Source organism: Marmota monax, unplaced genomic scaffold, assembly GCF_021218885.2.
Source record: "Marmota monax isolate L192 unplaced genomic scaffold, Marmota_monax_Labrador192_F-V1.1 WCK01_AAM20220418_F8-fsc00007, whole genome shotgun sequence".
NCBI lineage: Eukaryota > Metazoa > Chordata > Mammalia > Rodentia > Sciuridae > Marmota > Marmota monax.
The window spans coordinates 1,176,609-1,192,435 of record NW_026692781.1 but is presented as its reverse complement, the minus strand read 5'-3'; the positions used below and the strand labels follow the sequence as shown (position 1 = coordinate 1,192,435).

The following is a 15,827-nucleotide window of genomic DNA, read 5'->3' as shown; positions in this document are numbered from 1 at the left end:
CAAAACAGTGTCTAAAAAATGTCCAAACTTGAATAGTCTATTTATGTTTTCACTGCTTTAACTAACACAATGTAGGATTAAACTGAGTTATTATTTTTAAAAACCCACATATTTGTGGCTCTTCACTAAGGCACCACTACTGTTCTCTCCTTTTGAATCAATGGCCTTTCAATTCTTTCACTTCTTTTGGTAAAAATTATTTCAATCTGCTGGTCTTTGAGCCAAATCTCTCAGTCTGACTTTGAGATCCTCTTGAGGAAAACTGTTTTTAAAGTCTAAGGCATGTCATATGTTTCAAACTAAAGTTGCTAAGCCCTGGGTGACCAACAATTAAACAATTAACAAACTGAAACATTTAAATTTGGAGTCAGTGAATTTGCATTCATTGTATGTCACAATTATTTTTATTAATTAGTATTTCATTTCAGTTAAGTAAGTTCACTTTCTTCACCTTTGTTGTCTACTAATTATTATTGTTATATCTAGGAGGGGTTTTGTCATTGTCATTATTTTGCACAACAATTCTCTTAGTAAAATACAGTTAAAGTGTAAAACAGCTTGGAAATCACCCTGTACATACTGGCATTTTATTTTGTGGAAGAGAAAATTTAAGCCTAGAAGCAAATAGTAGGGGTATAAACTACTTTGCATAGTGCCTTATGAAATATCAGTATGTAAGAAGTGGTAGATACTAAAGGCCTGTCCTTCAGATTTCCAATCCATTACTTTTTTAAATTATTTTTATTTTTTTGTAGTTATATATCGACAAAATGACTTTATTTTATTTTATGTGGTGCTAAGGATCAAACTCAGTGTGCCTCACATGTGCCAGGCAATTGCTCTGCCCCTAAGCTACAGCCCCAGCCCCCAATCCATTACTTTTATTTGTAACTTTTTAAATTTAGCTAGACTGCTGTGTTAAGCCATTCTTTAGACCCATAGTTTTCTCAAGACACTATGCATTTGAATTTTTCATAGTATTTGATGGATCAATTTATTCATTTACATATATTTGTTGTACACCTACTATGTACTGGCCAGTACTACTAACTACAAGGCCATGAGCTGGCTTTAAAAGTTACCTGGAAGATTAAATAGTGAGGATTAGGCCGTGTGCAGTGGCACAAGCCTGTAATCCCAGTGGCTCCAGAGGCTGAGACAGGAGGATTGCCAGTTCAAATCTAGCCTCAGCAATGACAAGGCATCAAGTATTCAGTGAAACCCTGTCTCTAATAAAATACAAAATAGGATTGGAAATGTGGCTCAGTGGTTGAGTGCCCCTGAGTTCAATCCCTGGTAACCCCCCACACCTCCAAAAAAAAAATAGTGAGGATTGTTTCAAATCCATATAAACAAGCATTTGGAGTCAGTTATGTGTGTTTGTATACACATGTATCTATGTATGGGAATATGTTTGTCCTTCTTTTTCTTACTTAATTGTCATGATATGCCAAACATGTGCTATTAAAATAAGCTCGTTTCTGGGATGCATATATACACTAAGTCTCCTGGATTTTATTTTATGATAAACTGCTTATTTTATAAAATAATGAATGCTTCATTTCATAATTTTGAATAGAATAGCACTTTCAAATTTCTTTCATCTGATTAGATTTAGGGCATTAAGTGTTTCAGTATAATGATATTTTTGAGCACCTGCAGCATTTTAACTTATTGTGAAGTAGAAAAACTTTCATTAATTTTAAGACTTTGCTTCCAGAAAGATATGACACGATAGTACAAGTAATGTACGAAATAGTACAAGTAATGCCAGATTCAGAAATACTGCTTTCCTTGGTTAAATAACCTGTTTGCCATTGTAAAACTGAAAGTCCTTTTTTTTCAGTAATTTCTGATCATTTTTATATGTTTTTATATGTTTTTCTGTTCACTCCTCATGCAGCAGTTTGGTCCTATTTGCTTGCTCTTTCTTTTTGTAGATCTGCCCTAGCCTCTCTTTTCAATTGTTATTTGATGTTATTAGTCTTGCTGTCACTGATCTCAGTCTTTTCATTCCAGATTGCTATTCTATATCCATCTGCTCTGTCCTGATTGTCAGTGAAAACTGTTGCTCTTTGCCTGGTGGGACATCGAAACTCTGACAATCTTTGGCTTCTGCTTTATGCAGAGATTCAAACTTGCTAGTTATTCATTTAGGATTTTTCACAAATTCCCAAAAGATTAATATGAACCTCTATTTAACAACAAACAGCAAAGAAATTTACAGAACTGACGAGAAAGAGAGAGAGAGAGAGAGAGAGAGAGAGAGAGAGAGAGAGAGAGAGAGAGAGAGAGAGAGTGAATTTATGGAGTTAATGTTTTCAGCTCTCTAGACCTAAGGACAAACACTACCATACCAAGCTAGTTTTGCAAATATCTCCTGAATTTTTTTTGGAAGGGGATTAAAAATTCCTATTATGTACTGCTATTAAAAGGTTCCTTGATGCTTGCAAAATAAACAACATACAAAACAAATAATTATCTAAAGTGTTAAGTCCAACTCAGGGCTGTTATGGCATAAAATTGTACATTGGATTCTACAAACAGTGTCATAGGCCAGTCAAATTACCATACCCCTGCTGATTCTGTACTAATCAGTGGTTTAAACCTTATTTCTAGGTCATATATAACATGAATAAATCAGTCAATAAGCAGCATAAGAAGAAGTGTCCAAATGTAGGAGGAAGGCCACAGATAATCTTTATAGAAAAATCTGTCACCGTGTAATTATGTTACTCCAAAGGTTTTGGACATTTTTCCATTTACATCCCTATATATTTTGAAATAAAGCCAAATAAATGAGTTGGTAGAAATGTAATTTTAATATCTGGTTTTGGGTGTGTAATTGTGACAGCAACATAAGGCTGAAACAGAAAGTTGTAAATGTCATCAAAGGGAAAACTAAGTTAAAAAATAAACTTTTGTCTTAAAAACAACAGCAAAACCTAGATTCTTTCTGGAGTCTGTATTCTCACCTTCCAGAATAGATGTTGAACTTTTAAACAAACCTACAGTAAAAGCAAGCCTTCTCCAGGAAACCACAATCTCTTCCCAAACAAGGACAGCAGGATTCTCTACTGTCGCTGCTTTCCCTCTCATCTGGTAATTGGTTTGTCTTTCGATAGCAACCCAGGAAGGGGAGGTGCGCCCCAAATTGGCGAGGCTCTGCCAAATAGCAGAGGCTCTTCTTTGGAAGATGCAGGAGGCTCCTCCTTTGGACGTGAGGCGCCCCTACCAGAGCGCTGGGTTACAAAAACGGAAACCACTAGCTGCGCTGAAGTGAGTCAAGTGATGAAATCTAGACTACATGGAAGGAAGCTCACAAACCTAACTGGTAACAGAAGCTGCTGAACCCTGCCCGAGGAAACCACATGATCCAACAGTTGCAGCCCTCATGAAGTGGTCCTGGGGGTACCGCACCCCTGTATCTGGGCGAACCGAAGAAGACTGGAGTGTTGGGAGAACCTAGTTTTGGTTCTCCCAAGGACCCAGACTGTGTGTTCTGAAGGTGACCACTGCCACCAGGTCAGTACAGAATTTCTCAAATGTACACCGCCTGGTTGGCAAGATTTTCAGAAAACCAGCCTCGTGGGCTGCGGAGAGAGAAGCTGCTCTGTTGCCGCTTTTAACTGGGACGACGCCCGCGCCCCGCGCGCGCTGGGTCTTCGGTCCTCACCTGGAGCGCTCAGGTAGGGTCTGGGCGGGGCAGAAGCCTGGCGCGCAGGCGCGGGACAGGGGCCTCGCCTCTGCAGACGTCGCCGACTAGAGCTCACCTGGGAGACTCCTAGAGGAAGCAGAGCCTCGGTTCGGCCTCTCCTGGCAACGCGGGAGGCCCAGCGGGAAGGCAGGAGGAGGCGGCGGAGGAGGAGCTCGACTGAGCGGCAACTGTAGCGACAGCAACCCGAGTCTCCGCCTGCCACCACCTGCACCTGGCTCCCGGCCCACGTCCAGCACTCGGCTGGCCGCCGCTTCCCGCCGCCCTGCCCTGCCTACCCGCCAGGTAAGCCGACCGGCCAGCGTAGAGGACGGAGCGGGGGACCGGTGGCCCCTGGGCAGCTACGGGGGATGGTGGGACGTCCGCGGAGCTTCAGCTAGTGGGTAGAGGGCTACGAGTCCCGCGGCCGGTTGGAGAAGGTCTCGAGAGCAGGGCTTCAGTTGCCCCGCGGGAGAGGCCGAAAGGGGCGCCTGAGGCCGTGGGGAGGTGGCATTCCGGTGGAAGACAGGTCACTCTCTTGCTCTAGGTGCCCCCTGTCAATCCCCGTAGGGAGGCTCCAGTCGGAGCCCTGTCAGGGCCAAAGTCCTGTGGCCCCGGACTCGTCCGTGGAAGGGTCTCGGAGTCGGGGACAGGAGCGGGTGTGCCAGTCGCGAAGCAGGCGTTTAATCTCGGATTTGCAGGTTGCCTGTCTCCTCCCTCCCGTGTGCCGGAGAGGGACAAACCCGCGACAGGGAAGGGCACAGCTTTGCTAGGCAACTTTCCCAGCCGGACACCAGACAGTCCTAGGCTGAAAACCGCGGCCGCCCCTAGCCATTTAAATGGTTTCCGACTGGTTTGGAAAGCGCTGTGTGGTCGGGACGCGGACATCCCTCTCGCTGTGGGTCGACTCTACACTTTTCCGGGTGCACTCTCCAAGCCAGAGCTGCGCCCACTTTCCGGTTTGATCGGGAAGACTTCAGTTCTTTTCTTCGTGGCAGGAGGAAATCCAGCTGCCACGCTCCAACTGCGCACCATCTCGTTGGAGGACCTGTTGACTTAAGGACCTGTATATTGAGGTTATGATTTGCCAGTGGCATATGACTCAAAGGTTAAAAAAAAAAAAAAAAAAAAAAAAACTTTGTTTCAGAATTCTGCCACGTCTGAACCTGGGTGTGCCAGGCCCAAATTCCTGTCCTGTCTAATTAGGCTTTTCTGAAGCCTAAGAATTAAGGGTGAAACACGCTTACCTTAGACTTATTTCCTTCTCTCACGAACTCATCAAATAACTATTTCTGCTTTTGGAACCATATCAAGTTACCCATTTTCCTGATTTTTGCAACATGGCATTAAGTTAATATAACTTGCTATGGGAGTTACACTACATAATGAAGACAAATCCAAGTTTTATAGCTAAAAATCAGAAGGTTACTACATTTTAGTTTGAAAATTGCTGGTTGTGAGAAAATCTGTTGCTGTTTTATTGAATTAATTTTTCTTTGAGTTTTTGACTAAAATACATGAAGTTAAAGTCACACCCTGCAATTGGATTTCATTAAATTTATATTTTACTATTAATATCTGAAATCTGCCTACATGTTAATTTTAAAAGTCCGAGCCACTTATTTGTACCAAGCATCTTCCTTCTGATATTATTTTAACCATCATTTTTACATAGAAATTTCTAACAACAAATATCAATTCCACTCCCTTAGTGTTTAGTTCTATCCTTGCTAGTTATTAAAATTTATTTAAATTGCACATTTAACTTAAAGTGCCTTAGGCAATACTTGTGGTTTTAAAAAGAAGGTCAATTAAAAGCTAAAACACCACACCAATCACAGCATAACAAGACAATTACTAATTCAACCAGGACATTCTTAGTTTTCTCAAAAGAACCTTACCTGCCTTCTTAATCTTGTTTTCTTACAAGAAATAAATCTGTTAAATACTCAATAAAATTAGGGTAGGTATTAAAATTTGAATATTGACCTAATATTCATTGTTTATAGGCCAGGTGTTGTCAGACTGTTTTTGTTCTTATTTCCAAGGAGTAATATAATATGTTCTTGTGAGCTAGAGTAACAGTGTGCCTCTATCTAAGTCTGTAAAATGGAGTTGGTGGGGGAGATATGCTTCCCTACATTAAGATAATGTAGGGAATGTCTCGTAGCCCTACATTCTCAGGCTCCTCATCTTGCTTTGGATATCCAGTCCACCCATCCAGCATGTGATAACCTGAAACTGAGAGAGGATTCTCACTTTAGTTCACCTTGAAAATTCATCTAGAGATAACATTATTATTCCAGTTGCTTGACTCAGGGCTCCTGGATCATTACATTTCACCACCCACATGCTCACTTATCAGAAGATGTTTATCTTTTTTTTTCCTTTCATGTAGTTTGTAAGGCCTTTGTAATTATAGAATAGTCAATTGTTCTTGGTCCACCTCTTGGTTTATCCTAATTTCTTCGACTTATCCAAGTAATGCCTGGCTTCATGAAGACTCACCAAGGCCATCATGCTCTTTTTCTCATCGTGATCACATGTATATTGAAGATGCCATGTGGATTGAGATTTTTAAACCTTTCTTGTTATTTCAGAGCCACAGTTAATTTTTTGAGCCAACTTGGACAACATTATTTAGTCTTCTGATCTTTTATTATATTGGCTTGAAACATATTTTATGAGGCAGTGACCCAGTGTCTTCCATCCATTTGTAATACTCTAGACTTTTGGTTTCAAGCATATTTACTTAACACCAGTGTTTTTTAAACATGTTTTTAAGCTGTAGTGCTCAGTTTTTTTTTTTAAAAAAAATGCATTTTATGCTTCAGCTGAGTACACTCTTAAATGTATGCACATATAAGTAGAACAAGTTTCATAAAACAACACTTAACTATATAACATGAATGTCCCCTATTATTTTATTTTAAAAAAACTGGCCTCAGCATACTAGATTGGTTTTATGACAATTAATGGGCTGAAGCATATAATATGAATATGGTGCTATCCTGTTGAATTTACATTTTTTTTAAACAAGGAGTACTTTTTTATATACTTTTGTTTTATTTATTTTTATGTAGTGCTAAGGATTGAACCCAGGGCCTCGATAGGAGAGCACTCTACCGCTGAGCTACAACCCCAGGCCTGAATTTAAGGCTCATTTTAAGGCTTATTTTTCTACAGGTCTTCCCCCACACACAAACACACATTCTCTCTCTCTCTCTCTCTCTCTCTCTCTCATACACACACACACACATTCAAATTAAACTATTTTTTCATATAATCAAACTATAATTCTAATAATTCTAATAGTTAAACATTTCTTGGAGGACTTGAGGCACTAGGATCTGGATGCTCGATTAAATCTCTCAAATATTAGGGACTGCATGAAATCTCATTGAACATTATTGTATTTTAAATGGGTTTTCATCATGCAGCATTGTATGTGGGAACAGAAAAAAACTAGAAATGTTTTTCTGAGTGGATTTTGATAGTAACAATTATCAAGTTGAAGTTTTAGACAGAAAAATAATTTTGCCCAACTTTGTTTTAATTCTAAGTTTAATGGTTGATTTAGAGTTATGGGTAGAATCTGAAAAAAACATAGCCCAGTTTATTGTTTTTTTAATTCTATTAATATTTTTTATCTTTATCTTTTATTATGAAATAGATATAAGAAACAAATGATAGGAATCACACCCTCTCCCCCAAAAAGGGCTAGTTGAGAGATTATTTTAGATATCTAAGAGATTTGCCATGATATAGTCTTAGAAGCTCTGGTTGAATAATTAGTCTTTCATAAATGATTTTTTAACCTCCCTTCACATTCGTACTGAAAATAATTTTTCTGCTAAAGAATGTTACCATATTTAATATTTTGGAAATGGTTGATACCTGTATTATCTTCAGATGTTCTCAGGTCCATAAAGCATAAAAATACATTTGGAATGACAGTTCTTTTATGGATCTAAAAGTGATTGAGAAGAAAGGGGTCCAATTATGTATCAGTCATTATCAGAGTAATTAATATTATACAATTTGGGTAATTTTATCATAATTAATGTGCTGTCAATGGCAACATTGAATTCAAATCAATTCCAGTAATGGCAAGAGACCAAAGTGGCAAAGCAAAGACAAGTAGATCCTAGATTATAGGTCATTAGTGATTATGGACAATTAGATGAAATTTCCTTAAGTCATTCTCAGAATTGGGCTTATATTTCTGGTACTAAATAAACTGTTTCCCTGGGTATACCTTTTCCCTGTATTTGTTTAAATTTCAAAATGTCTAATTTGCTTATTCATATGATACCTTTAATAATAACTGGAGATTGTATACTTGTAAACCAAGACCTTCATTACACCTATTTCAGTTCCTGATTTCTGTCCACATATATTAATTCATTTACCATGTCCTGTCCACAATTCCACAATCAGCCTCCAAAAATCGAAAAATTTAATGTGACTCATTTGTTAGCAAAAATTCAGTTCATTTGCAGAAAACCAAGGGTGAACTGTCAGGAGATTATCTACTGCACTTGGTACTATTAGTACTGAGTTTGATTGTATAATACTGCCCCAGGACTTTCTGAAGTATACTGTTATATTGGGTATGAATGCTATCACCTTTCTAGCATCTAAAAAGTTCTGGAATTTGAAACATATTTGGCTCGATAGATTTGGTGGAATAGATTATGGATATGAACCACTCTCCAGGTGTTGTGCCAGAAATTCAGTGGTCATATAAATGCTCTTTTATTAACTTCACAATGGCTATGGTCTGAATATTTGTGTCCCTCCAAAATTTGTATGCTGAAATTTGCCCTGACTGCGTTGGTATTAAGAGGTGAGAGCCTTTGGTATTGAGAGGTGATAGGTCATCAGGATTCTGCCCTGGAGAATGTGATTAGTACATTTATAAGAGGCCTCAGGGAGTTCATTAGCTTTTGGCTTCTCCACTATGTGAGCATATGTGAGACATGCCATCTATGAGGACTGTGTCCTCACCACACATTGAATCTGATTGTACCTTGGTTTTGGACTCCCCCTGCTCAAGATTGTGAGCAATAAATTTCTATCTATAAATTAGATAGTCCAGAGTGTTTTGTTACAGCCAGCCTGAACAGACTAAGATAGCAATCATCAGATCACTGAATCCCTTTAAATTTTATACCTTCCCACCCCATCACAAATTCCTGACAACACTTCTCCCCAATTTGGGGTCTTCTCAACTCATTACTAGGGCTAGGGTACCATAATATAAATTAGAACTATTGTCTCTTCAGTGTGAAGTCATTCAGCAACTTTCCATAACTCACCAGATAGAACCTGTGGCCCTCAAGTGTTCCCACAGAATCTGACCCTTGTTTACTTCTGGATTTATATTTCATAAAACAAAATTTTATATCACACCAAAAGAGTTTATTGTTCTTCCTGTGCTTTTCTTTTGTACTCTTCCCCGCTGAGAGTACCTTTTCTTTTGCTTCCCTATAACTCTTAATAGTCCTAAAGACTCAACTGACGTCTTGCCTTCTTTAGAAAATTGCACAACCTTCCTATACCTCCGTACACATGCATTTTACATGTGATATATGATGTGTGTGTGTGTGTATATATATATATATATATATATATATATATATATATATATATAGAGAGAGAGAGAGAGAGAGAGAGAGAGAGAGAGAGAGAGAGACTGTTTCCACACCGGTCTCTGTATACAAACACACACATGCATACACACATCACATCTTTCAAATTATTTGCAAAGCATGCAGGTTTTCTTTAAGCCTAATGTGAAGTAAGAAAGTGAGTAAAATTGACAGCATGAACAATGGTGTGTTTTATCCTCAGCATAAAAAAAAAAAAAAATGTCAGGGAGACATCGAGAAGTGACCAAAGAAATTGGGGAATAGGAAACATTTTTTATTGTACTTAGTGTATTTAATTTATATTGCTCTACTCACATCTCATTCCTCTGAATTCCATGTTATTTTGGGGTGTCAATTTGGTTAGTTCTAAGACCTGGTTTTTCCCATTTAGAAGTGAAATGTTAACTATGATTGAAGTATCTTGCAGGTTTTGTTTGTATGTGTATATTGCACAGTTGAGAACATTACTCAGAGTGAGGATCTAAAAGAGAGTAACTTTTACTTAAAGAATTTTATTAGACTAAACCAAAAGAAAACAACAACAATAAAAACAAACTCCCCAAATAAAACAGGGCAAAAAATTCCCTAAAGTTAGTTGTCTTTCAAATCCCTGACTTGTCCTTTGCCAAGCTCTGTTGATTTTACCTTCTAAATAAATGGTTCTCAAATTTGTCCACTGTTCTCTGTTCCTAACACTACTATCATCTCTTGCAATAGACTATTGTAGTGGCCTCCCTATTTGCCTATCAGAACTCTTTCTGGCTTCTTTTGAGTTGATTCCTTCCACTGACATCCAGAGTGATATTTTTCAAAGTATTTGGTCATGATGACCCCCTGCTTAAAGCCCTTCTTGGCCCTTAGAATAAGGTAATTCCTTAACATGGTGTAAAGTTTGGGCGTGATTCAGCGGTTGCCCAGCACACATGACTCTCCTCATTACTGTGCTCTGCCTCTAACAGTTTGGGTTTTATTGCCATGTTCCTCTTGCCTACAGGTCTTTGCGGTGTCTTTCTCTACCCTGTAATATATATTTCTCTTCCATTTTGTCCTATCCAGCTAATACTCAGCCTTCACATTCCCATTTGATGTCCTTTTTTAGCACTAATTATAACTGGAATTTTTCAACTGCCTCCAATCCTAACCTAGAGTAGAGTGAAGACTATAGCATAAAGAAATAAAGTGCTGCTTATTAACCTTTAAAAATTAAAATTTCCTCACAATGGGGTAGACTTTATAGTTTATATTTTTTTAAAAAATAGATTTTTGTTATTAGTGACTTTGTATTTTTATCCAGTGTTCATATTTATCACCATAATAAGTATTGATTTTTTGTTTACTATTTACAATGTGCACTATATACCAGGAATATTTTAAGCAAATTAAATGAGTTAAAGCATTTAATCTTCAAAGCAACCTCTATTATTTTTCTCCCTATTTTAGAGATAGAAAATTGAGAGATTAAATAATTTGCTTCCATCGATAAGGTTGTTGAAATCTTGGGGCTACAATTCAAATCCAAGCTAGTCTGATTCAAAATCCTGCACTTCTAGCCTACTTGTAAATAAAGTAATGCAAATAAAGTTAAATAGAATTATTGAAAGATTTACAACAGCAACGATTCAGTTCCTCCTCTTCCATTTCCCCAGTAACATTGCTTAAAAGCAATGACTCTCACCCTTTTAGATGTTTCTTCCAGTATTTACCTTTTGAAATAATATGCTTATATTGCTGTTTCTTAATGCATCAATATTTGGCATTGTCTACTGACTTCACATTCAAGTAGATAAATATTTATCTCTTTTAACACACACCTCTGTCTCCCTTTCTCAATCAATATCATTCTTACATTCTTTGGTTTGCATATTAATATTTATTTATTATGATTACATAAATATTGTTTGCTACAGAGCCAAATAAGCACATTGTGCATATGATTATTTACTTGAAGAATTTTTATTTTGTTTGTTTGTCTTTTTGGAGGCATATTTCATTATGTTGCTCAGGCTCATCTAAAAGTCTGGGGCTCAAATGATCCTCCAGCCTCAGCCTCTCAAGTAGCTGGGACTAATGGTGCATGGTGCATACCACTGTGAGTTAATAACTAACTAATTTAAGAAAAATTAATTGCCTAATTTTCCCATATGTTTATTGGCATATATATTTCTATGTAGTCTAACATGTCAGTTTCATTTCCCACATAGTGTACCCTTTCAGATTTATTGGTCCCTTCTTTTTTTTTTTTTTTTTTTAAGGGAGGGGAGAGAGAGAGAGAGAGAGAGAGAGAGAGAGAGAGAGAGAGAGAGAGAGAGAGAGAGAGAGAGAGAATTTTAATATTTTATTTTTTAGTTTTCGGCAGACACAACATCTTTGTTTGTATGTGGTGCTGAGGATCCAACCCGTGCCGCACGCATGCCAGGCGAGCGCGCTACCGCTTGAGCCACATCCACAGCCCAATTGGTCCCTTCTTGAAGCTCTCCATTCTCTTGTTTTAATTTGGACTGCTGCTTTCTAGGCCTGTTCCATAGCTTCTTGTGTTTCCCTTTGCTGACATCTCTGATGGACTCTCATTCCATAGACACTATGACTTCTTATTTAATCACTCCCTCATTTGGATGCAGTACATCTTCCACTGGCTTCCTGAGAAATGGAATTAAAAAATTCAAAATATCGAATGCATTAAAAATCTTTTTCCTACCTTTACACATTTTCCTCTCTTATTTATTTATTTATTTAGTAGTTTTTCTATTCATAGGGTCCAGATTTCAGATGAAAAACATAAGTCTTTCTTTCACTGTTGCCCTCTGATACTCAGTTTTTCTTTCAGACAGAGAGCACTGCATTAGTAAGTCCTTTATAACAAGTCAAGAATACTTCCTGTACACACATCATAACCTAGCAACCTCCCCAGCCCCGACATTAATTGATTTGCTGAGTTCAACTAACTCTACCTCCCAAATCCCTTTTCTAAGCCTCCATATCCCTTTTACCCATCTCTTTCCCAGGTTACTTTTAATACTCATTTTTGCCTCCAGTCCCCTATCTGCACCCCATACTCAAATCCATATTCAATACAACTTCAAGAATATAATCATTCTAAATATCCCTTTGGATTAAGTCTTCACCTTGCTTAAAATCCACCAGTGCCTCTCTCCTTTGCCTGAGAAGTATAAGTCATGTGCAATTAGGTAATCCTTCCTTTTCGTTTGGAACTAGGCATTTGACATATTTGTAATAGGCCTCCCTGTTTCTGGTATTTGATGATGCATGGTTCTAAGGAAAATTACCCTGCTTGAGGTTAACTGCTGAAAGAAGAGTTAAATTTTAGACAGAGACTGGTTTACTTGCAACTTAAACCTGTATATCAAAGGAGACTTTTCATACTTTAACTGTGAAGAGTGGGCAATGTAGAAATTTCGGGGGTGGTTGGAAAAGTAAAGGAATAGTTTATATTTAAAATTAGGCACATTTACAGCCTAAGCTTAAAGGTTGGCACTGTTTTTATGTTTAGCAAAAATAATTTGATGTTGTAGATGATTTGTGCAATGTTTACTTTTATTGTTTTACATCTAGGGAGGTAGCAATAATAGGGAAGTGGTGGTAAGGACAGGGAAATTTAAAAGTGTTGAAGTTTAAATCTTAGAATTTCTAGAGCAGGGATTGGGAATTTTACAGCCCTTGGGAAAAATTCCAGAGACACTTGTTTTTGTAAGCAAAGTTTATTTGGAACACAACTATGGCCATTCATTTTTATATTGTCTTTTTTTTTTTTTTTTTTTTGCCCTACAACTATAGAAATGAATAGTTGTAATAGACACCAAATGGCCTGCAAGCAAAAAATAATTTGCTGACTGGCTCTTTATGGAAAGTTTACAGACACTTTTTCTACAAGGTATTGGAAATTGAGAGGTGTCCAGGATGTGTATCTACTAAATGAGTGGTAGGTAAACCTGTAGGAAGGTGCTTGTGAATTAACAATGATTGAGCAGTCCTATTCCTTTGCTCTCCCACTTCCTCATTCTTTAATATACTTGGGGCTTCAAAGGGAGAATTAATGGACAGAAATTGTCTTCTACTTATGAGTTTTTTTATTCCTTCAAAAAAAAGGAATGTTTGATTGGATTTGTTTAGTGTAGCCTGAATGCCCACCCTCAAATAACATTCCATAAAAAAGGACCAGTGGACAAACCTTTCACTAAGATTTTGAGAAATACATTAGCAAGGGAGTCTTTACATCTGTTTTAAAAAAAAAATGCCGTTGCTTTCCTTTGTAGGTCATTGAAATTGCCTTCCTGATTTCAGTGGAGATAATGGGATCCCATAGTAGCAGAAGACAAGTGGCAGCAAGCATTTAACCATCAATGATAGAGTAGGTACATCTTTTAAAATGGAAAGCAAGAACATAGAACTATCAGAGGGCACCAGCCTCTAGGTGATTCTGGTAGCCAAGATACTGGCTTTCACAGAATCATAGTGGTAACTAATGAATAAAATAAAATAAACAGTAATTAGAGTATCACTTATCTAACAGCAAAAACTCTTACTATCTCTGGTTGCAAAAGAAGAAATTGAAGTTGTTATAGCTAAGAGTCAGCCTCACATAGTTCTAGATCTATGTCAACTCACAGACCCAGCACTCTTCTCCAAATGGACCAACAACTATCTACTAGCATCTATGCTTTGGAGAAAAGGAAATACTCTGACTTTTCATATCAATTCCTAGGGAACCAAAACATTAAAGTGAAAACCAACAGCAGTCAAGCAGTAGATGGAGTTGGACTCACAGTGGGCCCAGGTAGTCAGCAAATCCGCCGTGTGCTTATTTCCTCAGTTCCTTAATGGAACTTACTGGATAACTGGCAAAATCTCTATACTAATTCAAGTGAGGACCTTAGAACCTGCCCTCCTTTCTAAAATAACAAATTAGAAGTAATACCATAGCCCGGAGGAAATTGTTTAGATTGATGGAGGGCATCAGTCATAGAAATCTGCTTTGTGGTATCTATCACACTCCCATTTGGCTTGTACAGAGGTTTAGTGGATCTTAGAAACTGTAGACTATCATAAAGCTAATCATTGAGCAACTCCAAATGTGGCTGCTAACCCAACTGTAGTGCCTTTATCAAATTACACAACCCCTGGAATTTTGTATGTAATTATGGGTTTGACTAATAACCTTTTTCTCTATGCTAACTTAAAAGGACCACCAACAGCAATTTGTACACCTTCACAGGCTTGCCTGAGGGCTAGGTCAGTTCTCCAGTTCTCGAGATCTTAATCACCCTAATATCCCACCAATTTTCACAGTGTCTCACTATGTGAATGATGTCATCTTGATTGGATCTGATAAGCAGAGAATAGCAAGTCCTTTAGATGTCTAGTAAAGCACCTGAGAACTAGAGGGTGATAGATTATTCCCACAAAAATTTAGAGGCATAGCATTTCACTAACATGTCTAGGCATTCAGTGGTCACTATACCTGATAGGTCTTTTATGGATTTTGGAAAGATCATAGACCACATTTGAATATGTTACTTCATCACCTACCTACAGAGAACTCATTAGGCTTCCAGTTTCAAATTATGATCAGAGCAAAAGAAAGCTAGACAGAAAGTCCAGTACACAGTGCAAGCTATACCACCACTTTGGCTTTTGAGGCTAACCCATCCAAGATTCTCTTAGTCTCTGAAGCAAATAGGCACGCTGGGTGGAATGGAGGCTTTGGAGAGCACCAAGACCAGCATCAGAGTAAACATCTGTAGGATTCTGAAACAAACATATTTCATCTCCAGATAAATGTTTACCCTTTGACAAACAACCTCTGGCTTGCTACTAGGTAGGTAGTAAATGCATAACCATGGGTTGTCAGGTGGACTGAGCTTCCTATCATTAACTGGGTGTTGTCTGGCCTAGTTAGCTGTAGGTTAGCTATGGACAGCCGCCATCTATCATCAGGTGAAAATGGCATATGAGACAGAGCCTGGGAAGATCTGGAAAGTGCATGTCCAAGTGACTCCAGATCCTTCAAAAACAACTTCCTGTTGCATTGCCTTGTGTGATCATCAGTTTTCCATTACTGTGACAAATACCTAGGATAATTATCTTGGATAAAGAGAAGGTTTAATTTGGCTCACATTCTGGGAGATTTTGGTCCATGATTGGTTGGCTCCACTGCTTTTGGGTCTGTGTTGAGGGAGCACTTCATGGGGACAGTGTGTGGCAAAATTGTTCTACTCGTGGCTGGGGTATGAGAGAGAAAGAGGAAGGAGATGGAGTCCTTCAAGGGCATGTCCCCACTGTCCAGAAGACCTCCCTCCAGGTCCTACCTATTAAATATTACACCTCCTCTGAATAGTGCCATCATACGTGGACTGTCTTTAACTTATGGACCTTTGGGGGATATTTAGCCAAATTATAGCACCTTGTTTCCTTCAACCCATGTTGAAGGCTTCTTGGTATTTACTTAAACTCATTGATAGAGG

General features: G+C 38.2%; 1 protein-coding gene across 2 annotated transcripts in view; it reads left to right on the top strand.

The window, feature by feature from the left end:
- Positions 1–3,210: 3,210 nt before the first annotated feature.
- Galnt3 (polypeptide N-acetylgalactosaminyltransferase 3) overlaps positions 3,211–15,827 on the top strand; it is a 36,746-nt gene continuing 24,129 nt past the window's right edge. For both annotated transcript variants that reach the window (XM_046447611.2, XM_058580145.1), the window contains exon 1: positions 3,211–4,000. The gene's annotated coding sequence lies outside the window, so the exon portion shown is untranslated. The remainder of the gene's footprint in view (positions 4,001–15,827) is intronic.